At 46.0% G+C, this 23,705-nt stretch overlaps 1 long non-coding RNA gene across 1 annotated transcript in view; it reads left to right on the forward strand.

Moving 5' to 3' along the window:
* The first annotated feature begins 1,107 nt into the window (after positions 1 to 1,107).
* Positions 1,108 to 23,705, forward strand: part of LOC139264527 (uncharacterized) — a 60,371-nt gene continuing 37,773 nt past the window's right edge. Inside the window, exon 1 of the long non-coding RNA XR_011593365.1 lies at positions 1,108 to 1,147. This is a non-coding gene — a long non-coding RNA (uncharacterized lncRNA). The remainder of the gene's footprint in view (positions 1,148 to 23,705) is intronic.

Below are 23,705 nucleotides of genomic sequence, written 5' to 3' on the forward strand. Positions count from 1 at the left end.
AGCAAGACCTCCCTGCTTCTATACTCAAATCCTCTCGCTATGAAGGCCAACATGCCATTTGCTTTCTTTACTGCCTGCTGTGCCTGCATGCCTACTTTCAATGACTGATGTACCATGACACCCAGGTCTCCTAGCACTTCCCCTTTTACTAATCTGTTAACCATTCAGATAATAATCTGCCTTCCTGTTTTTGCCACCAAAGTGGATAACCTCACACTTATCCACATTATACTGCATCTGCCATGTATTTTCCCACTCACCTAACCTGTTCAAGTCACCCTGCAGCCTCTTAGCATCCTCCTCACAGCTCACACTGCCACACAGTTTAGTGTCATCTGCAAACTTGGAGATATTACATTCAATTCCTTCGTCTAAATCATTAATATATATTGTAAATAGCCGGAGTCCCAGCACTGAACCTTGTGGTACCCCACTAGTCACCGCCTGCCATTCTGAAATGGACCCGTTTATTCCCACTCTTTGCTTCCTGTCTGCCAACCAGTTCTCTATCCACGTCAATATATTACCCCCAATACCATGTGCTTTAATTTTGAACACTAATCAGCAGCACTCCCTGCACACTTTAAAAGCAGAAAATGCTGGAAATACTCAGCAGGTCAAGCAGCATCTCCACCTGGGATGTGAACTCTCTTTCTCACTCTACGGATGCTGCCTGATCTGCTGAGTATTTCCAACATTTTCTGTCTTCTCAGAGGCCTTCTTTTAACATCCAAAGCCTTGCAAGCATTCAGCAGAACTCCCTGCACACTTTAAAAACGTTTACATATATTGCTCCAAGCCACTACTTCAATAAAATATTAAAAATCCAGTCCAAAAACTTAAAACCAAGCTTATCTGAAAGATGTTTGTCCCTTTATGAAGCGCTAACAGCGTATCAGCAGGACTGCTTCACACAGTTTGTTTGTGCGTGTTTAGGACTTAGTTTAATGATGAGCGAAAACGGCCACATTAACAGTCGTGGTGTCAAGTCACGCAGATTGACATCATGATTTGCTAATTTACATTTCAGAGGCTGTCAACGGCAGCGCTATGGCCCTTACCAAAATGGCGGCTACCGAGTGCCGTGCCGGAAGTGAGGTGGCCGCCATTTCTTTCAAGAAAACCAGCGTTAACGGCCAGTGTTAAAGTAAGTAATTTCTCGGCCAAATAACCTGATTGCTTTCAGTGGTTGAGGGGTTTAGACAAGGCTAACAAGGCAAGAGATTTAGAACAGAGAGCAGGAGAAACCTTTTTGCACAGAGGATTGTGAGTCTGTGGAAAGCAATACCAGAAAAAGCGATTGAAGCAGAAACCATATCAATGTTAGATAGGTAGTTGAAGGAAAGGAGAATAAAGAGATATGAGAATGAGGCAGGTATATATGATAAGGACTACTGTGGAGGATAAATGCCAGCATGTGCTAGTTGGACCAAATGGTCTGTTTCTGTGGTGTAATTTTTATGTTGCAATTTCTATGTAATACTATCTAATACTGTACCATTTTGTCTGTCGGGGTTTCAGGAGCTTGGGTGACTTGTGCCAAAAGCTCAAAAAGGTCGGTGTATATCAATATTCATTTTGCACTCTTGCTGAAGGAGAACTACCTATTAATGACTGGAGATTGGATGTCATCACTGAAACCATTGTAACAGGATATATTACACAACACAACCAGTGCCTGTGTTTTCCAGTTTGCTTAACACTTTGGGGTGGGAATTCCTTCTGGTCTGTTTTCGTGACTTAAATGGGCATCACTTAAACCGATAGGCCCAAGGCCAGCCCACAATTGCACCTCATTCATTTTTTTTTTGGTTGAGCTGCTGGTGTCTGTCGCACCTCTGCAGACATCTTACCCATTTTATGATGAATATCGATCGAACCAGTTGCCTCACAGGCAGTGGCCCAAAGATAAGTCCAGCAGGGGGGGGTGTAAGGCAATTGGGGAAGGCGATTGGGAATATAGTGGAGACAAGGGAGCCCTCTTGCTCCACAGCAATGATTTCTGAATTAAAAATATAAATGTACCTTTTGTTGCCGGCTGATGCTTTGGCCTTTAGGGTCGCTGAAGTATCCTGAGCGGAGCAGACCTGGCTTCTGTAGCACTCATCAGCATTTCATTTCCCAGAGGGAGACGAAAACTGGTGTTAGGCCCCTTATTTATACATGTAAAATCTTAAAACCTATTTTAGATGGCCACCAGGAATGCCTGAAAAAAATGGCCTGACCTAATAGCAGGTCGTATGTCTTCCAGGCATAATTTGGGTGCAGGAAGTTGGCCCCCAAAATTAGCTCTCGTTGTGCCCGTAAAACGGATACAATGAGGTCCAGTTTCTCCCCCAGTAACATTAAAGGGATTATTAACAATATAGGGGCTGTGTGATTACAGGTACTAGTAATGAAACAAAGAGTAACAGGAAATATTTTAAATTATCAGAATAAAGCTTAAGAAAGATGTGAAAACTAAAGGACAGACAAAATAATTCAAGTAGCAAACAACAAATATGCCTTAAATTCAGAAATCTTCAGCAACATTTGTATGGTGTCTATCATCTGTAGTATAAAAACTGTGTGACTGGACTTCCAATCAGAGACTCAGAAAGGAATTAAAATAACCAATGCTTTTATTTGAGACCCTTCATCACTAACAGAGATTAATGTTAAAGAACATGGCTCTGAAGAGAATCATGACCTGATTTTTGCTTCAAGACATATCTTCAAATATTAAAATGAATCCTTGATTGTTAAACATATTTCAGACCACAAGAAGCTTAAAGATGAAAGATGTTAGTCCCTTACTTTGCTGCAGATGGTTATACAATCCTGCTAAAAGGAAAGCATATTTAAACCCAAATAAAAAAGCAATGCCACACTTACATCTCCGACTTATTCTCAATAATTTCTGTTTGCTGCGATAGAACAAAGTAGGAAAAGTACAGGACAAAAGACTGAGGTAATTCAAGTTTATCATCTTTTATTCCTTGATGTTATTCTTGTTCTCTGCAAACAGCATTTGTCAGTCAGTAACAGCTCAATTTGTACATTTGTTCACACTCCACTCCCACAGAAGGAAAACTGTGTACACAATCCCGGATATAGTACTGACTGGTACAAATCATCATACATATTTTATTATACATATTTGTCATTAAACCTGCTGACAAGGGTGGCGCTGTTGTTGTTTGGCAAACTGACCTCTACCTTGCAGAGGCTAATCGGCAACTCTCTGTCACCTCCACCTACCTTCCCCTGGACCATGACCCCACTACCGAACATCAAGCCATCATTTTCCAGACCGTTACAAACCTCATCTCCTCTGGAAATCTTCCCTCCACAGCCACCAACCTCAGATTCCCAACCCCACATAGCCCACTTTCTATCTCCTTCCCAAGATCCACAACCAGGACGGCCCTGGCAGACCCATCGTTTCAGCCTGTTCTTGCCCCATGAAACTTATTTCTTCCTATCGTGATTCTATTATTTCTCCCCTTGTCCTACATCCGCGACTCCTCCGATGCCCTCTGCCACTTTAACAGTTTCCAGTTTCCTGACCCCAACCATCTCCTTTTCACTATGGACGTTCAATCCCTCTACACTTCCATCCCTCACCAGGATGGCCTGAGGACGCTCCATTTCTTCCTCGAGCAGAGGCCCAACCAGTCCCCATCCACCACCACGCTCCCCCGCCTGGCTGAACTTGTTCTCACATTGAACAACTTCTCCTTTGGCTCCACTCACTTCCTCCAAATTAAAGATGATGCTATGGGAACCTGCATGGGTCGTAGCTATCCCTGCCTTTTCATGGAATACGAAGAACATTCTTTGTTCCAGTCACACGCGGGACCCCTCCTTCACCTCTTTTTCTGGTACATTGATGACTGTATCAGTGCCGTTTCCTGCTCTCGCCCTGAACTAGAAAATTTCATTCACTTTGCATCCAATTTCCACCCTTCCCTCACCTTCACATGCTCCATCTCTGACTCTTCCCTTCCCTTCCTCGACTTCTCTTTCTCCATTTCTGGGGATAAGGATAGTCTATTGACAAATATTCACTATAAGTCCACTGTCTCCCACAGCTACCTGGACTACACTTCCTCCCACCCCGCTTCCTGCAAGGACTCCATTCCATTCTCCCTGTTTCTCCATCTCCGTCGCATCGGCTTTGATGACACCACCTTCCACATTAGTGCCTCTGATATGTTTTCATTTTTCCTCAAACGAGGATTCCCCTCCACTGTGGTTAACATGGTCCTCATCAGTGTCCGTTCTATTTCCCGTACTTCCTCTCTCACCCCTTCTCCTCCCTCTCAGACCCATGACAGGGTTCCCCTTGTCCTCACCTTTCACCCCACCGGCCTCCATGTTCAACGGATCATCCTCTGCCATTTCCGCCACCTCCAGTGTGATCCCACCACCAATCACATCTTCCCCTCCCCTCCCCTCTCAGCGTTCTGAAGGGACTGCTCCCTCCGTGACACCCTGGTCCATTCCACAATCACCCCGAGCACCCCCTCCCCTTCCTACGGCACCTTCCCATGCAAGCGCAGGAGATGCAACACCTGCCCTTTTACCTCCTCCCTTCCCATTGTCCAGGGCCCCAAATACTCCTTCCAGGTGAAACAGTGATTTATTTGTACTTCTTTCAATTTAGTATACTGTATTTGCTGCTCACGATATGATCTCCTCTACACTGGGGAGACCAAACGCAGATTGGATGACCGCTTTGCAGAATACCTGCGTTCAGTCCATAAGCGTGACCTCGAGCTTCTGGTCGCCTGTCACTTTAATTCCCCACTCCACTCCCACTCTGATCTCTCTGTCCTCGGCCTTCTACACTGTTCCAATGAAGTTCAACGCAAGCTCGAGGAACAGCACCTCATCATTCGTTTATGCACTTTACAGCCTTCTGGACTCAACATCGAGTTCAACAATTTCAGACTATAACTCCTGCCCATATTTTTTTTCCCTTTCCTCCATTTTTTTTTAAACCCCTTCTTTTTTTCTTCTCTTTCCATGGCAGCTGGTGATGATTCTGTCATTAACACACCCCATCTAGACTCATCTTTTGTTTCCTAACTTGTGCCATCACCATCTCATTTTTGCCCATCATCCTTTTTGTCTCTTAAATCACTCCTGCCTTCTACCCTATCACAGACCTTTCCTTCTGTTTTTTCCTTCCCTCCCCCTTTCAGTGCCCCTGCACTTGCTTAAGGAGTTGTTACATCTCAAACTTTTCCGGTTCTGACGATGGATCACAGACCCGAAACGTTAATTCTGTTTCTCTCCATAGATGCTGCCTAACCTGTTTAAACTTCCAGCACTTTCTGTTTTTATTTCAGATTCCAGCATCTGCAATATTTTGCTTTTGTACACATATTTTATTATTGGATTGTGTTCGCAACCTTGGTGTCATATTTGACCTTGAAATGAGCTTCCGACCACATATCCACAGCATAACTAAGACCGCCTACTTCCACCTCCGTAACATCGCCCGACTCCACCCTTGCTTCAGTTCATCTGCTGCTGAAGCCCTTATCGATGCCTTTGTTACCTCTAGACTTGACTATTCCAACGCACTCCTGGCTGGCCTCCCACATTCTACCCTATGTAAACTAGAGGTGTTCCAAAACTTGGCTGCCCATGTCCTAACTCGCATCAAGTCCCGCTCTCCCATCACCCCTGTGATTACTGACCTCCATTGGCTTCCGGTTAAGCAACGCCTCGATTTCAAAATTCTTATCCTTATTTTCAAATCACTCCATGGCCTCGCCCCTCCCTATCTCTGTAATCTCCTCCATCCCCACAATCCCTCCCCCCCCCACCCCGAGATGTCTGCACTCCTCTAATTCTGCCCTCTTGAGCATCCCTGATTATAATCGCTCAACCATTGGTGGCCGTGCCTTCTGTTGCCTAGGCCCCAAGCTCTGGGACTCCATGCCTAAACCTCTCCACTTCTCTACCTCTTTTCTCCTTCAAGACGCTCCTTAAAGCATACCTCTTTGACCAAGCTTTTGCTCATCTGTGCTAATTTCTACTTATGCGGCTCGGTATCAAATTTTTCATCTCGTAATACTCCTGTGAAACACCTTGGGACGTTTCACTAAGTTAAAGGCACCATGAAATATAAGTTATTGTTGTTGTGTATTCTATTTTCCCACTATAACAAAATGTTTCTGAAGTAAAATTTATCAGGGATGATGATCTGAGCTGTCGATGTAACCATTACAGTAATGGGTAACAATTATCCCTAGAGCTGTAACAAATTTTTCTGAAAAATGCCAGCCTACATTATAACACACAATCAGTCCTCAATCTGATGTGGAAAACCTCTTACAATTGCCAGATCCTTCACAATCTCTACCACAAAACTTTGAGACATTCACAAGATGTGAGAGCATGTCAGGCATCAGAGGTGCTTTTCAGCCATTATGATTTCTTCCCTCCCCATCAGCGAATTCCAGAAATGTTACACAGCGAAGTCTCTGCCTGCTGAAGCAAGCTATGGACAATGCTTAGTCAAATGTGTGCTCAGTCAACAACTAGATGCTCACTGGAGTGATTCACTGTATAACATGCAATGATGCCGGTTGTAGTTCGCTGAGCAGATAAACTCTCTCCTGCCCCGGTATGAAACAACAATCCCTCTGCGAATTGTTCCAGGGTGTAGTTGGATGCAGAAAATCTCCAATTTGGCTACACAATCAGCCTGAAGAGGCATTCGATAAGGTACCATGTAAAAGATTGTTACGCAGGATAAGGGCTTACGGGGTTGGGGGTAATAATGGACACGATGGGCCGAAATGGCCTCCTTCCGTGCTGTAAACTTCTATGATTCTATGAATATATTAGAATGGATAGAGGATTGGTTAACGGGTCATTTTCAGGTTGGCAGGCTGTAACTAGTGGGGTGCTACAAGGATCAGTACTGGGGCCTCAGCTATTTACAATCTATATTAATGACTTAGATGAAGGAATCAAGTGTAATGTATTCAAGTTTGCTGATGATACAAAGCTAGGTGGGAAAGTAAGCTGTGAGGAGGACACTGCGGGGGACAAATTCACTCGCACCCTGTTTGGGGGTTAATTTTTTTAAGTTTGAAAGCTAAGTGCCAGGCTAAATCAAGCGCTCCACTTCCTTCTTGGTGCGCAATCGGCAACAGGCGGAGCGGCGACTTCAGCAGCGCTGCACACTGGGCCATGCAGCACTGCTGCATTCAAAGGTTCCTTCCCTCTCTTAAAGGGAAGGGCCATCGCTGCAGGCTCTGCAAAAAAAAAAATTATTTACCTGGACCACCGAGGCAGCCACGATCTCATGCAATCAGCCCGACACTCAATCCGAGGCGTTACTGCGACGATGTGCACGGCAATGATGTCACGATCTCCAGGCAAAGCAAATCAGTGCTCAATGCTGTAAACATAGAAACATAGAAAATAGGTGCAGGAGTAGGCCATTCAGCCCTTCTAGCCTGCACCGCCATTCAATGAGTTCATGGCTGAACATTCAACTTCAGTACCCCATTCCTGCTTTCTCGCCATACCCCTTGATCCCCCTAGCAGTAAGGACCTCATCTAACTCCTTTTTGAATATATTTAGTGAATTGGCCTCAACAACTTTCTGTGGTAGAGAATTCCACAGGTTCACCACTCTCTGGGTGAAGAAGTTCCTCCGCATCTCGGTCCTAAATGGCTTACCCCTTATCCTTAGACTGTGACCTCTGGTTCTGGACTTCCCCAACATTGGGAACATTCTTCCTGCATCTAACCTGTCTAACCCCGTCAGAATTTTATATGTTTCTATGAGGTCCCCTCTCATTCTTCTGAACTCCAGTGAATACAAGCCCAGTTGATCCAGTCTTTCTTGATAGGTCAGTCCCGCCATCCCGGGAATCAGTCTGGTGAACCTTCGCTGCACTCCCTCAATAGCAAGAATGTCCTTCCTCAGGTTAGGAGACCAAAACTGTACACAATACTCCAGGTGTGGCCTCACCAATGCCCTGTACAACTGTAGCAACACCTCCCTGCCCCTGTACTCAAATCCCCTTGCTATGAAGGCCAACATGCCATTTGCTTTCTCAACCGCCTGCTGCACCTGCATGCCAACCTTCAATGACTGATGTACCATGACACCCAGGTCTCTTTGCACCTCCCCTTTTCCTAATCTGTCACCATTCAGATAATAGTCTGTCTCTCTGTTTTTACCACCAAAGTGGATAACCTCACATTTATCCACATTATACTTCATCTGCCATGCATTTGCCCACTCACCTAACCTATCCAAGTCGCTCTGCAGCCTCACAGCATCCTCCTCGCAGCTCACACTGCCACCCAACTTAGTGTCATCCGCAAATTTGGAGATACTACATTTAATCCCCTCATCTAAATCATTAATGTACAGTGTAAACTGGGTTCCCACTGCCAGCACTGGCATGAAGCTCCCGCTGAATATGGCGCTAACGGGAGGAGCAAAGGCACCCAATTCCGCTTTCAAAGAGCCTGCAAAGGGATATGCTATGTTTTCAGATGCTCTGATAGTGACTCCACGAGACAATGTGTTGTGCTTGAACTGAAGTGACCTTAGTCCATTTAATGTAACTCCAGAGCAAGGATTACACCTGGTTGTCTGCCTTTTATACTCGGTCTGACACAACTGTACAGGTAACCTACAAGTCTCCCACAGCAGTGCCCTCTTGTGGCACACCTTGTAATAGTACAAGCAGTAACCATGTAGGTACATGACATCACTCTCCCCCAAGTCCTTAGTGCAAATCGCCTTTGCATTGACTGTGCTCTGGGCTTAGCTCTATCTGGTTGACCCTTGGAGGGTCATTTCCATCTTGGTGAGTAGGTGGTTTTTTGTTGGTAGTAGAGTTGCTGGTGGTTTCTATTTGTGTGTCCATGACCACTCCATTCTCTACCCCCCTCCCCCCTCCCCGACATACAGATTGTGCCGTTGGCTCATTACATTCATATACATTCAAGTCCAAAAAAAATCTGCATTTACAGTGTAGCATTCGTGGTACAGTTGTGAGATAAGTACATTTGAAGGTGAGGTACATACTTGGAATATACTTGGAGTCAGTGCTGGTGTCAGCACCGGTGCATGGGGACAAACTAGTGCCAGGACTGCTGGATGGTGTCCCAGTAGTCTGGTGGCAGCGCAGTGCCCAGTGCTGGCAGTGGGAACCCGGTTGGCTCAAGGGGCTTTGCCGTTGCTCCTAGCGTCGGGCTGGTTCACAGATGCCTGTGACCTCCCTGTCCTTTCCTTGTGCCCCGGGTCGCTGCTGCTCCCTGAGGAGCAGTCGTCTGGCAGTGCACAGGGAACTGCTGACTCACTTGCCTGGGCGTTATTTGGTTTGGGATCCTGGCTGGTCCCAGTCCCATTTGGGGGAACTGTCGCGGGTGACCCTTCATTCCCGAGTGAAGCCTTGGTGGCGATCGGGTCTGGGGGCTGCGCCTTATTGCGGTTTGCTCTTTCAGGCTCATGGCGGTTGGTGCCATCGGGTGCCTGAGAGGTGGAGCCGATTGGGGGAAGGTTATCGATACCGATACCGTTGCCATCCTGAGATCGCTTGCTCTGCAGCTTGTATATATTAGCTGCTTGTGGCCACACTCCGAGAGCATCACTCTGGTCCAAGGGACGCAGGCTACAGCATTGGGTAGCTCGTTGGACCTGTGTGCTCCCAATGGGTGTTTGCCCACAGCATTGACTGTATGCAGTTGAAATCCTACATCGCACCACATTTAATTACTTATTGTAAATAACTGTAGCTCCAATCGCAATTGCGTGACTTTTTTTTGCTTATTGCAGGTACACAACTCTGATCATCAATTACACATTGTACATGATCGCAATCGCGTGACTTTCCGTGACGGGACTGGACAGGTTAGATGCAGGAAGAATGTTCCCGATGTTGGGGAAGTCCAGAACCAGGGGACACAGTCTTAGGATAAGGGATAGACCATTTAGGACTGAGATGAGGAGAAACTTCTTCACTCAGAGAGTTGTTAACCTGTGGAATTTCCTACCGCAGAGAGTTGTTGATGCCAGTTCATTGGATATATTCAAGAGGGAGTTAGATATGGCCCTTACGGCTAAAGGGATCAAGGGGTATGGAGAGAAAGCAGGAAAGGGGTACTGAGGGAATGATCAGCCATGATCTTATTGAATGGTGGTGCAGGCTCGAAGGGCCGAATGGCCTACTCCTGCACCTATTTTCTATGTTTCTATATTTCTATGTTTCCTTGCTTATTGCATGTACACAACTCTGATCATCAATTACACATTTTACATCTAACTCACAGTTACTGTTACATTGATTGAGAGTGTGGAACTGTCCCTTTGAGTGTGGTGAGTTGTGGGCCTCCTTTAAGAGAGCCTTGCTATCTTTACCCCAATCCTCTTCTTTGATTGGTGCCAACGTGTTGCTCCATCAGCGCTGCACCTCGTGGTCTGGCCGCCACCATCTTTTTCTTCGGTGCATCACCTCGTGGTTCGGGCACTAACTTTCTTCCATCCATGATATCGACTGCTGTGATCCTCTTCTCCCCGGGTTCTGCCACCGAAGCTGGGAAGTCACCTCTGGGTCCGATTTTCTTCCTCCGGAGTCCTGCCACTGGAGCCCAGAAGGTGCGTTCGGGTCGTCTCAGCTGGATCATCTCCACACAGTCGTGCTGAGCAGTCTGTGTCTCAGGTGCTGTGCTGGCCTGCTCTCTGTGTGCCGGATCCAACCTCAGATGGGGGCTTGCTTTGCCTCTGAGCGCTGGGGACGTTGATCGCTGGAGGGGTGAAATCTTCCCATTTCCAATGGATCTTCTCCATCCACCTTCTTCCGAGTAGCGTTGGTCCATCACCTGCAACAATCCACAGAGGTAACCTTGTGCACCACGCCATCATGGAGTACCTTTACATCAGCACTACCAACGACTGGGATAAGTTAATTGGTGTAGGTGCGCAGCTTTGCCTGAACCAGGACCAACTTGGGTCGGTCAGCCTGATTGTCCCATAGTCTCATAAAGGCTTCTTGATTCATTACTGACTGGCTCGCCCCTGTGTCCACTTCCATGAAGACTGGAACGCCATTTATCTTGACTTCCATCCTCAATGGAGAACATTCGGTGGTGCAGGTGAACATGCCATATACCTCATCGTGGGGCTGAGCTGCCTCTCTGACTATCGCTTCATAGATTCATGGCCATCTGTAGACTCTTCATCAACACAGTGAGTCATATTTCTTTTACACATTCACTGGAGGTGGCCCCTTGTGCTGCAGCCTTCACATACTCTGGGCCCAATTTTGGCCATGACTTGCATCAATTTTTTTGGAGTAAGTTGTTTTTTCTGGCTTAAGTTAAAAAGTACCATTTTCCCCCAAAACCTTGCTCCAAAGTAAGTCAGTTAGGTACGATTTTTTTTTAGTTAAGTTTTTTTTCAAAAGGGGTCATTCCCAGACACTTATGCCAGTTTTGGCCATTTATGCCACTTTGGCCAGCAAAAACTTACTCCAAATTGACTTAGGTCAGCGTATGTGGCCAGTTCTGAAAAACATTGCGGGCAGTTAAGAATTCGGCACAGGTTAGTACACTTAAAGCACCAACACTTAAAAAGCACTAAACAAAGCACAAAAATAAGCATTCAATAACAAATAAAAAATACAAGGAAGCTGAGAGGACCTGCACCAAGACTTACAAAGCACTAAACAAAGGCCAAAAAGTAATAAGCAATTAATCAATAACAAATAAAAAATAGAAGTACTACCTTTATGCCAGAATCAAGTTTTTTTTAAAGTTCCCCCCCCCACCCTCATCAAAACACTCTTCCTCCCCACCTCCCACCTCAAACTCTCCTCCTCCCCCTCCCAATCAAAACTCTCAAGCACAACCATCAATAAATAAAAAATAAAACTGAAGTCCTACCTCGGCCCGGGAAGTCAGCGGACCGGCCGGCCGGTGCGGGAGGCCATTCGGCCAGGGATAGGGTGCGGCGAAGATCGGAGCGTCCCTTCGGCCAGGGATAGGGGCTGTGAGCATCGGGTCCTGCTCACAGCCCTCAGGACATGTTGGGAGGGCAGGAGCATGCGCGCAGCTGCCGGCAATGCGTTCCGCGCTGGCCTATTTCTCCGCCCCCCACTTCACTAGCTATGCCACGCTGGGACACTGGAGAGTCGGCAGAGCGGGCAGAATGGTGCCCCTTTTTTCGGCGCTGTTTCCAGCGCGCCAAGTTGGCGCATTTAAGGTAAGTGCGCCGAAAAAAGGGGTTGGGGAAAATTTAAAATGGCACTGGTGAGCCCTGTGATTCCCTCTGCAATGCCAGCATGGTGCTACTTGATTAGCCCCCCTCAGCGGACTCTTAAGGGACTCGGGGGTCTATTCTCTCTCCCCTGAGAAGATTCACGTTCTACAGTCCAGCCTCGAAAAGGTGCCATTCTGTGCACAGTACTTGCTGGGTTTGAGTCCTGAGGATGAGTCATCCACTTAGAGCCGCAGGTCGAGGTCATGAATGCCTGGCTCACGGAGATGGCCTTCTGCAATGTGACTGTGGTATCCTCAGATAGTAGCTTATGAAGAAGGCCCTCCTGGCTGATTCCGATGACAAAGATATCTGGCAGCGCTTTGGTGAGGTGGTCACCGAAATCACACAGTGCCGCCAGCCTCCTGAGGTCTGCAGCATATTTCGTGATCTCCTGGCCTTCGGGCCGTCGGTGTCTGGCTGTGAGGATGCTCTCTTTGGGCTTGAGTTGTTCTTGGATCAGCGTTACATGCTCCTCGTACATGGTCATTGTCCTCGCTGGTGCCAGCAAGTCCCTGATGAGGCCAGGGACAGTGGGTCCACAACTGGTTAACAGGATAGCTCTGCGCTTATCAGCCAGTGTGGCCAGATTGTTGCCTGCCAGGTTATTTGCTGTGAAGAAATGGTCGAGCCTCTCCACAAAGGCTTCCCAATCATCACCATCGGCGAATTGCTGCAACATACCAAAGTTAGCCATTTTCGCGTGAAGGTCCGTAATTTCGTCACCAATTATTATGTCCTCAGATGCTCTAATAATGACTCCACAAGACAATGTGTTGTGCTTGAACTGTAGTGATCTTAGTCCATTTAATGTAACTCCAGAGTGAGGATCACACGTGGTTGCCTGCCTTTTATACTAGGCCTGGCACACCTGTACAGGCAACCTACAAATCTCCCACAGCAATCCGCTCTGGCACACCTTGTTGTAGTACAAGCAGTAACCATTTAGGATACATGACAGGATATAGACAAGTTAACTGAGTGGGCAATAAAGTGGCTTGTGGAGTATAATTTGGGGAAATGTCAGGTTATTCACTTTGGGAGGAAGAATAGAGAAACAGAATACTTTTAAAATGGTGAGAAACTATTTAGTGTTGGTGTTGATTGCGATTTCGATGTCTTTGTACAGGAAACACTTGGGGGGAGAAATTCGGTCACAACTCATTTGGGGCGATAACTCAGGCGGAGCAGTACTTTTAGCGCCTTGAAAAAGTTTGCCACTCCCGCCCAGAAATTCGTCAGAATCAGTTGAAGAGCTGAGAGCTGACAGGGGGGATAAATCAGCCATTGCACACCAGAGCTGGGTGGGGGGCTGAGGCAGGGTGGGGGAGGGGGGCGGGGTGCGATAACGAAAGTTTGGTCGGTATATTTTGGTATGTATAGTCGGTATATTGCACATGTGCGGAATTTCAAATCAGATCCCAGGAAAAGCCGAGTCTTAAAGACACGGCATAATAATGCACCCATTAAAGTTTTCAAAGTCACTTGTTTTCAACCTGTACTGTTATGTCTGCCTGCTGCTGCAAACTCGGAGGCTCACGCACTGTACTCTGTGTAAACGTTGCACTGTCTGTGACCTCCGAGGGGAGTGCTTCCTTATTCTTTTAAGAAGCCACCAGTTAACGGTTCTGCAAGCCTGTACCGACTGTTTTTCCAAACGTTGTTATTGGCAGGCGCTCAATGAGGAGCATGTACTGAAATTAGCGACTGGGGCACAAGCGTGCGAGTTGCACCAGGAATACGTCAGGATCGGAGTGATCGTCATCAGCCAAGCACTAGCGCTTTACGCCCCCGGTGAGCCTCTCATGAATTTTCGGGCAGGGCACTAAAAGCTGCACACCCGGTCGGTAACCTCTTACGCTCCCATTAACGCCCCCTCTGACCGCTAACTGAGGAGTTGGACAACTGAAAATCCAGCCTAGAGAGTTAGCATGCAGATAAAGCAAGCAATTAGGAAGGTAAATGGCATGTTGGCCTTTATTGCAAGGGTGTTGGAGTACAAGAGTAAGGAAGTCTTGGTACAATTGTACGGGGCTTTGTTGAGAGCACACCTGGAGTACTGTGCACAGTTTTGGTCTCTCTATCTGAGGAAGGATATACTTGATTTAGAGGCGACACAACAAAGGTTGACTGGATTGAATTTCTGAGATGAGAGGGTTGCCCTATGAGGGCCTATATTTTCTGGAGTTTAGAAGAATGAGAGGTGATATCATTGAAACATACAAGAGTCTGAGGGCAATTGACAGGTAGATGCGAAGAAGTTATTTCCTAGAACATGGGGACACAGTCTCAGGATAAGGGGTCAGCCATTTAAGACTGAGATGAGGGGGAATTTCTTCTCTGAGAGTTGTGAATCTTTGGAATTCTCTACCCCAAAGGATTGTGGATGCTGAATCGTTGAATATATTTTTTGAGATAGATAGTTTAGGGAATCAAGGGTGATGGAGATTAAGCGGGAAAGACAAAGATCAGCCATGATCTTATTGAATGGCGGAGAGGGCCCAAGGAGCTGTATGGTCTACTCCTGCTCCTAATTCTTATGTTTTTATAAAAGTGATGCATCCGCCTCAGAACACTTACAAATTCAAATTCCTTTGCCCATTATTCTTAATTTGTAATGGTTAATGCATTCATGTTAAATTCCTTTGTGCTCTATTTTAGCAAGATTTTATGTCTTTGTTAAAATAGTGGTCACAGGCATTTGACACAAACACATTAACCAGTCTCTTAGAAATTAGGAATTTCAACTCCGTACTCTTCTCCCTCAGCAACATTGATGGTACTAAACTCAACCTTGTAATCTTGAAACACATTTAAAAATAAACTTGAATGTTTCAACTGTACTAAAAAAGGTTGCTGTTGATTTTGGTAAACTCGGGGAAAGTGTTTGCAGCAAACATTGTATCAGACAACAAAATCAATGTCTCCTGTGCTGTCCTGTTGTTGCCACAACTCTACAACTGGGAACATTCGTTGGTAACGTCTCCAAGAGTTTCACATGAGATTTTCATCAAATGCCAAAAAAAGTTCTGTAATACAGAGCAAAACAATTAAACAAATAATGAGTTTGCCAAGTAATTTTATTTACTCAACCATTCTATTATTTTATCTGTGTTAACTATTGTACCAAGTTTGGCAAGAAGCCCACAATGGAATACAAACTGGATTGCAATTATAGTATAGTAAAATGTTACCAAGTAGTTATGGATGATAAAAGTCTATCACAATTTATAGTGAAGCAACAACAACAGTATACATTTATATAGCATCTTTAATGGTGTAAAACCTCCAGAGACGTAATTTGACTTCAGCCACAAAAGGAGATATTGGAACAGATGATCAAAAGATGTAGATTTTAAGGAGCATCTTAAAAGGAGGAGAGAAAGATAGAGAGGCAGAGAGGTTAAGGGAGGGAATTCCAGAGCTTGGGGCCTAGGCAGCTGAAGGCACATCTGCCAATGATTGAGCGATTATAATCAGGGATGCTCAAGAGGGCAGAATTGGTGGAGTGTAGAGATCTTGGAGATTTGTAGGGCTGGAGGAGGTTACAGAGATAGGGAGGGGCGAGACCAATGAGGGATTTGAAAACAAGGATGATAATTTTAAAATGCAGGTGTTGCCGGACTGGGAGCCAATGCAGGTTAGCAACCACAGGGATGATGGGTGAGCAGGACTTGGTGCGACAACAATTTTTAAAAAAATTTATAAAAACAGATTAATCACAATACTCCACGGTATTTAACTGTTAATCATTTTTTAAAATTGAATTGATCAAGTAACATTTGCCTTTTAGCTAGAGACACCAGATGAACAGTGTCCTCTAGCTTGTTATAGCATCACAAAGCATTAGCACCCGATGAAACAGTTTTCCCATCGAAACAACAGCGCTTGGTCACACTGATTGTCAAAAGTGTTTGAATACTAGCACCTGGTCAGGCGAAAAGGAATCTGAATTGGTTACTTAGCAATTTTCACACCTTGACAAAAAGACTTGTAAAAAGGGTTTAACACATTAATTGTCAAAAATGGCATAACACTACGGGGCCAAAATTGTCCTTTTCCTTAAGGCCTGCTACCACCGCAAATTGGCGGCCACACTGCGGAATGGAGTGGCCATCGACTTTTAGTGGAATGGCCGCTGATAACCCAATTGCCCTTCCGATGTTTCCCTGTGGCGCCCTGAACCCCCCCATCCACCCCCACACCACTCCGCTGCTGCCGATCTGTGTTAAGTTTATCACCGTATTAAGTGAGCACAGCCGATCTACCCGCCCCCCCCTTCCCCCCGCCCACAATGGCAAAATTCCCCTCTGAAAATCTTCTGCCCGCATGGCGGCGCCAAAACAAGCTTTTCCCCGGTGGTCCAGTGAGGATGTGGCCTTCTGCCACTGCCACCATGTTATTTTGTCTGTCGGCCACAGCCTCTTGGGTGCCAGGCCACAGGCCCGGCCGAAACCCTCCCTGGTGGCCCAAAGTTTTAAAATCGCGAAGGCCCCCCCTTTAAGTGAAAGGGGGAGCCATGGTGACCCGGTGCCGTGATGACGTCATCGTGGTGGTCACTCCACAACCTCCAACTTCCGTCCCTCAGGTGTTGCCACCACCACCTATCCACCCCTCTAGTGTACTCACCACCCCCTTTAGGAGCGGCTTCCGGATCCAAATAAAAAAAAACAAAGAGCGGAATTTCGCTCAAGAGGCAACCTCAACCACCGCGGCGGTGAAAACACACAAAACGGGGTGGGAGCTCCCTATTTCGGGCGGAGGGCAATTTCGGCCCCTATAGCTTTAGTGAGGCAGTGCAATACTTAAAATGAATATGTCCAGATTTTTGCAATTCATTTAAATGTTTCATTCATTTAACAGGGGCAACTGTCATTGGAAAATATAGATAAAGGATTTGTGCATGAAGATTTTATTCTCTTAAAGCTTTATTCTTTTGTCAGCTATTTGTTTAAGTGTTCCTAACTGTATTGACTTGTCCAGAGTAGAAACAGCTGCAACTGAGGTCACGTTGGTGAAGGGACATCCGAGATTTCCTGAGGATGTAATGAGGTTGTCAGACAACACACTCCCCAAGGCTGTAGTGAGAACTGAAGGGAGGAAAACATTCCCATTGTGGCCAATTAAAGCAACTTGTACCTAAATGTTTTGCCAACATGATAGCTCTGAAAAAAACACACTGATGTTAGAGCATTCAGATAATTGCTGCTGATATACATGGGAGGATCTGTAGATGCAACTCAGTTTGATGAGCCACCAGTGTCATCACAGACCACAGACTAATGGCTAATCTTTTTTCTTACTGTCATTGTTTACATGATGTTACAACCAAAAAGATTTCCCCAAATGGCTGTCTGGTGTAATCAAGTCATAAGCTACGTATTGTTAACAATTGGATGTCTTGCCACCTGTTTACACTCCTATAGAATGTTAATTGTGTCCACTGACACCTGCCTGTCATATTTTAATGGGATTTTATAATTAACGTGACAGTCTGTGAGTCTAAAATCACCTTGTAATTGCACAATCTGGCTTTTGCTCACAAATTATTCTCATTGCTTTCCAATAATTTTTCAACAGAAGATTTTTGATCCTCCTTTTATCCTTCGCAACTTAAATTTCTAATTTAGAAAATGAGGGTTTAAATAAAATTAAAATATATTTTTGCAATAACATATCCATAGAATCATCTTTTGTCTTTTAATGCCTTAATAATGATCTTATTTGAAAGCCTCAACCTTTTACAGAAAAGCCTAGATTTTACCCAGACCTAGAACACTGAGCTGCATTTGGATTGGACAGGCTAAGGATGAGCAGTGTACATAATTTCCCAGGGTGCAGCAGTACCATTCAGTCAGCTGTACTGATGGAATACTTTAAGGGGGCTGCTAAACATTGCTGATTGCTTTCTCCTCTTCGGGAGACCAGGCCTGGATCATGACCTGAACCCCCAAGTGGATCCCAATTTCCGCAATTTGGTAAACAGTATGTCTGTTCTCAAGAGGCATACTGCCACTCAGGAAACACCATGTACTTTTGAGGGACAAATCACGGGAACTGTCAATGTAGGTATGATATATTCTTTACGACATCGCTAACAACGCACACTACAAGATGGCTCCAACACATCATGTGATCTTGTCACATGATCCTTTTATTGTAGTTACATCAGCAGTTGCATTACCACAGTAGTCCACTGGGTGGAGCAGTAGTCCACTAGGGGGAGCTCTATCACAGTAGGAAATCCCCATCACTCTGAGGCCGCCGGCCTTGTAAGGGATCGGCGTATGCTCGACCCCATGGAAACGCTGACATTAAGCCAGCACCCAGCAGATGGAGTTATGGCAAGACAGCACTTGAAGGGCATAAGAATTTTGGCCCCTATAAGTATTAGGCCTCATCAATATCACCAATACCCATGTATGAAAGATCAAATGACACATTGTGCATGTTATGTGTACCAGTGGCCTGGTGAGTCACCCAATCAAACCAAATCCTTGAGGATTGAAGTTTACAACCAGGATATAGCCAGAGCTAATGGTATATTCATTTCTACACAGCAAGGGTAATTGCCATTGAATTCCAATAATCAGGATAATTAACATTATCAATGAACCTTTCAATTTATTAGAGTAACTTGAAAAGAAAGGGAACTGGAACATTGTAGGGACAGTCAGTCTAATAATAATATCTGGTTGAGAGTAGAATCTGTGCTATGGCATGAGACAAATTCTAGGAGGAAGGAAAAGTTGAAGGTGGTAAAGAGATCCACAGTTTTGTGCTCCTGGGAAATGGTGAGTACAAGCAGACTGTGATGAGTGTTTATTTCAACATGTCGGAGATACTAGAAGAAAAGAATATAGCACGCATTACTTGGAGCTTAGAATGAATACAAGAGGGAGAGTTCCAAGCTAAATCAATCAATCCTAATTCAACTGAAGAAGTGCTTAGACACTAACGGAGTGAGGACAAAAGTGAAAATAAAGAACTTAGGAGAGAAGTTTAAAAAAAAAACATCAGGAAGGCAAAGAGAAATGACAAAATCAAATTATTAGGGAATATAAAATTAAAATAATAAAGTGTTCTACAGACACATAAATAAAAAAAAGGAAAATTAAAGTAGGATAGGGCAACTAGAGGATGAACAATGTAAACTCACAGGTAATGGCAAAGACATAGCAGAAGTACTGAATAATATTTCTGCAGCTTCCGATCTGTGAGCCACACACTTTCCTCCATCTTGGATGCTCTAGTCCCCATTAAAACCATTATTCTCTCTCTCCTTGGTCATTCCCCCTGATATGACCCTCATCTCCGCTCCCTTAATTCTAAGGGACACAGGCTTTAATGTATATGACGGCCATCTGGCTGAACCACATAGAGCACTATTGGGTCCTACTCTCCTCTCCCAAAACCATTCACTATTCCAGGATCATCCACCCTCACCTCCAACAACAAGTGCGAGGACCAGCAAGTGATCAGGAAGGCCAATGGAATCTTGGCCTTTATTGCAAAAGGGATGGAGTATAAAAGCGGGGAAGTCTTGTTACAGTTGTACAGGGTGTTGGTGAGGCCACACCTGGTATACTGCGTGCAGTTTTGGTTTCCATATTTAAGGAAGGATATACTTGCTTTGGAGACAGTTCAGAGAAGGTTCACAAGGTTGATTCCGGAGATGAGGGGGTTGACTTATGAGGAAAGGTTGAGTAGGTTGGGCCTCTACTCGTTGGAATTCAGAAGAACGAGAGGTGATCTTATTGAAACATATAAGATTATGAGGGGGCTTAACAAGGTGGATGCAGAGAGGATGTTTCCACTCATAGGGGGCATAATCTTAGAATAAGGGACTGCCCATTTAAAACTGAGATGAGGAGGAATTTCTTCTCTCAGAGGGTTGTAAATCTGTGGAATTTGCTGCTTCATAGAGCTGTGGAAACTGGGTTATTGAATAACTTTAAGACAGAGATAGACAGTTTCTTAACTGATAAGGGAATAAAGGGTTATGGGGAATGGGCAGGGAAATGAACCTGAGTCCATGATCGGAACAGCCATGATCGTATTAAATGGCGGAGCAGAATTGAGGGGCCGTATGGCCTATTCCTGATCCTATTTCTGATGACTTCTTTGTCACTAAGATTGAGACTATCTGTTCAGGTACCTCTGCCACTTCCTTAACTTCCCCAAGCCCACTTGGCCAAATGTCCTCTAATGTTCTCCCTTGCCATAGCCCTGAACTTGCATCTTTCTCCAGTTTCTCTCCGATCTCCCTTCATGCCCTCTCCAAGCTCATCTTGTCCATGAGACTCACTTTCTGCTCCCTCGACCCTATTCACACTAAACTGCCAACCACTTAACTTCCCTTCCTGGCCCCCATGTTAGCTGACAATGTTAATGATTTTGTCTCCTCAGGTACTGTTCACTCCCCTTGAAATCTGTCATCATCACCCCTCTCCTCAAAAAGACAACCCTTTCACCCCTCTGTCCTTGCAAAGTACCGCCCCATCTCCAAACTCCCTTTCCTCTCCAAAGTCCTTGAAAATGCTATCACTTCCCAAATTTGTGCCCATCTTTCTTGGAACTCCATGTTTGAATCCCCCCAATCAGGTTTCCACCCCTGCCATAGTACTGAAACGGCCTTTATCGAAAAGACATACTATGTGACTGTGACTGTGGTGAACTAACCCTCCTCGTCTTTCTCAACCTGTCTGCATCCTTTGACACAGTTGATTACATCTCTCAGTTGGCTCCAACGCCTCTCGTCCATCATCTAGCCAGGTAGCACTGCACCCACTTGATTCCATTCTTATCTATCCAGTCATAGCCAGAGAATCATGTGCAAAGGCTTCTCTTCCTGCTCCTACACCGTTACTTCTGGTGTCCCCCAAGGATCTAATCCTTGGCCCCCTCCTATTTCTTATCTACATACTGCCCCTTGGCAATATCATCCGAAAACACAGTCAGGTTCCGCATGTACACTGCCGACACCCAACTCTACCTCACCAGCACCTCTCTCAACCCATCCACGGTCTCTAAATTCTCAGACTGTTGATCCGGTATTGGATGAGCATAAACTTCTTGCAACTAAATATTAGGAAAACCAAAGCCATTGTCTTTGGTCCCCGTCACAAACTCCATTCCCTAGCCACCAACTCCATCCCTCTCCGTGGTAACTGTCTGAAGTTCAACCAGACTGTTCACAGATTTGGTGCCATATTTGAACCCGAGATGAGCTTCCACCCACATAGCCATGCCTTCACTAAAACCACCCCTACTTTCACGTCGGTAACATCACCCTACTCCGCCCCGCCTTAGCTCATCCGCTGCTGAAATCCTCATCCATGCCTATGCTACCTAGACTTGACTATTACAACGCACTCCTAGCTGGCTTCTTAGCTTCCACCCTCCGTAAATGTAATCTCATCCATAACTCTGCTGCCTGTGTTCTAACTCACACCACGTCCCGTTCACCCATCACTCCTGTGCTGCTGACCCGACATTGGCTCCCGGTTAAGCAACGTCGATGTCATGTTTGTAACCTTCACATAATTGTAACCTTTATATAACAACACTGTACACTGTGTACACCTGAGTAATGCACACCTTGATCACAGGGGGTGAACTTGTGGGAGACACTCCTCACCTGGTCATCCAGGTATATAAAGTGCGATCCCACGCAGGGTCAGCACTTCTTGGTCCTGGGAATAAACGTTCAGGTCACGTAGTGACCTTGTCTGCAGTACATGCCTCGTGTAATTCTATAGTAAGGTGTAAAGACACTACATTTGGCGACGAGAAACGGGAATCAACGACCCACGAGGATGGCCACAGGTAGCACAGAAGAACGGTACTGTGTTGGTGAGGACTGGGACGATTTCATTGAGAGGCTCCAGCAGAGCTTTGTCACAAAGGACTGGCTGAGAGAGGAAGCGGCTGGCAAACGGAGGGCGCATCTACTGACCAGCTGTGGATCCAAGACGTATGCGCTGATGAGACCTGCTCGCACCCGAGAAGCCGGCAGACAAGTTCTTTGAAGAGGCCAGCACTCTGATCGGTGAGCACCTCAAACCCGCGAGCAGTATACACATGGCCCGGCACCGGTTCTATACATACTGGCGTCGGGAGGGACAAAGCATATCGGACTTCGTTGCGGACCTTCGGCGTTTGGCCAGCTTCTATAAGTTCACAGACGCCTGCAGGGGGGAGATGTTAAGGGATTTCTTCATTGAGGGCATTGGTCTTGCCGGGATTTTCAGGAAGCTTATTGAGACCAAGGACTTGACTTCGGAAAGGGCAAAGGTGATAGCTCAGACTTTCATGGCAGGGGAAGAGGAGACCAAGATAATTTACGCGCGCAGCCCTGGTTCCAACGTGGCGATGGACCAGGGAGTTAACATTGTAAACGAGACACAGAACCCCGCAGGCAGGCAAGGGCAATTTGACACCGCCCAGGCAGCAACAGGCTCTAGCTAGGGTGGGCCAGCAACAGAGACAATGGCAGGGGGATTGGCAATTCACGCCATCACAAAGGGCAATGAGTCCTGGGATGGAACCATTGACACTCAGCAACAGAGTTCTCAGGAGTAATCAAAGAGACAATCAGAGAGGAATGCCTGTTAACAGTTCCTTTGTTCACAACAATCTCAGCTCCTGCTGGAGGTGTGGTGGCAGACATGCTGCGAAAACCTGTAGGTTTCAACAATTTATCTGTAGAAACTGTAACTTCAGTGGACATCTGACCAGAATGGGCAGAAATCCCGTAGCGAGGCTAGTTTATGAGGCAGAGGAACCAGATGAGGGGTCTGCAAGGCAGGGTGACGCTTGTGGCAAAGCTATGGACACTGAAGTCCAGCAGGTTCATGTGGCAGATGTCCACAGCTCGTACACCAAAACGTCACCTATGATGATGAAAGTTCTATTAAATGGCATCCCGGTACACATGGAGCTGGACACAGGAGCCAGCCAGTCACTTATGAGTGCCCAACAATTGGAAAAACTATGGCCACTCAAAGCTAACAGGCCCAAACTGGAATGCATTGACACACAGCTACGGACGTACACCAGAGAGATCATCCCAGTTCTAGGCAGTGCAAACTTGGTGGTCACACACAATGGATCGGAGAACCGGCTGCCACTCTGGATTGTCCCGGGGAATGGTCCCGCGCTCTTGTGGAGGAGCTGGCTAGCCGAGATGAACTGGAAATGGGGGGATGTGCACGCCATTTCATCTGTGGAGCGAAGGTCATGTGCACAGGTCCTACAGAAATTCGAACCACTTTTTCAACCAGGTGTCGGGACCTTTAAGGGCACCAAAGTAGTGATTCGCATCACCCCGGACGCCAGACCAGTGCACCACAAAGCCAGAGCCGTGCCGTATGTGATGCGTGAGAGAATTGAGGGTGAGTTGGACAGGCTGCTAAGAGAG

This window comes from Pristiophorus japonicus, chromosome 5 (assembly GCF_044704955.1).
Source record: "Pristiophorus japonicus isolate sPriJap1 chromosome 5, sPriJap1.hap1, whole genome shotgun sequence".
Classification (NCBI taxonomy): domain Eukaryota; kingdom Metazoa; phylum Chordata; class Chondrichthyes; family Pristiophoridae; genus Pristiophorus; species Pristiophorus japonicus.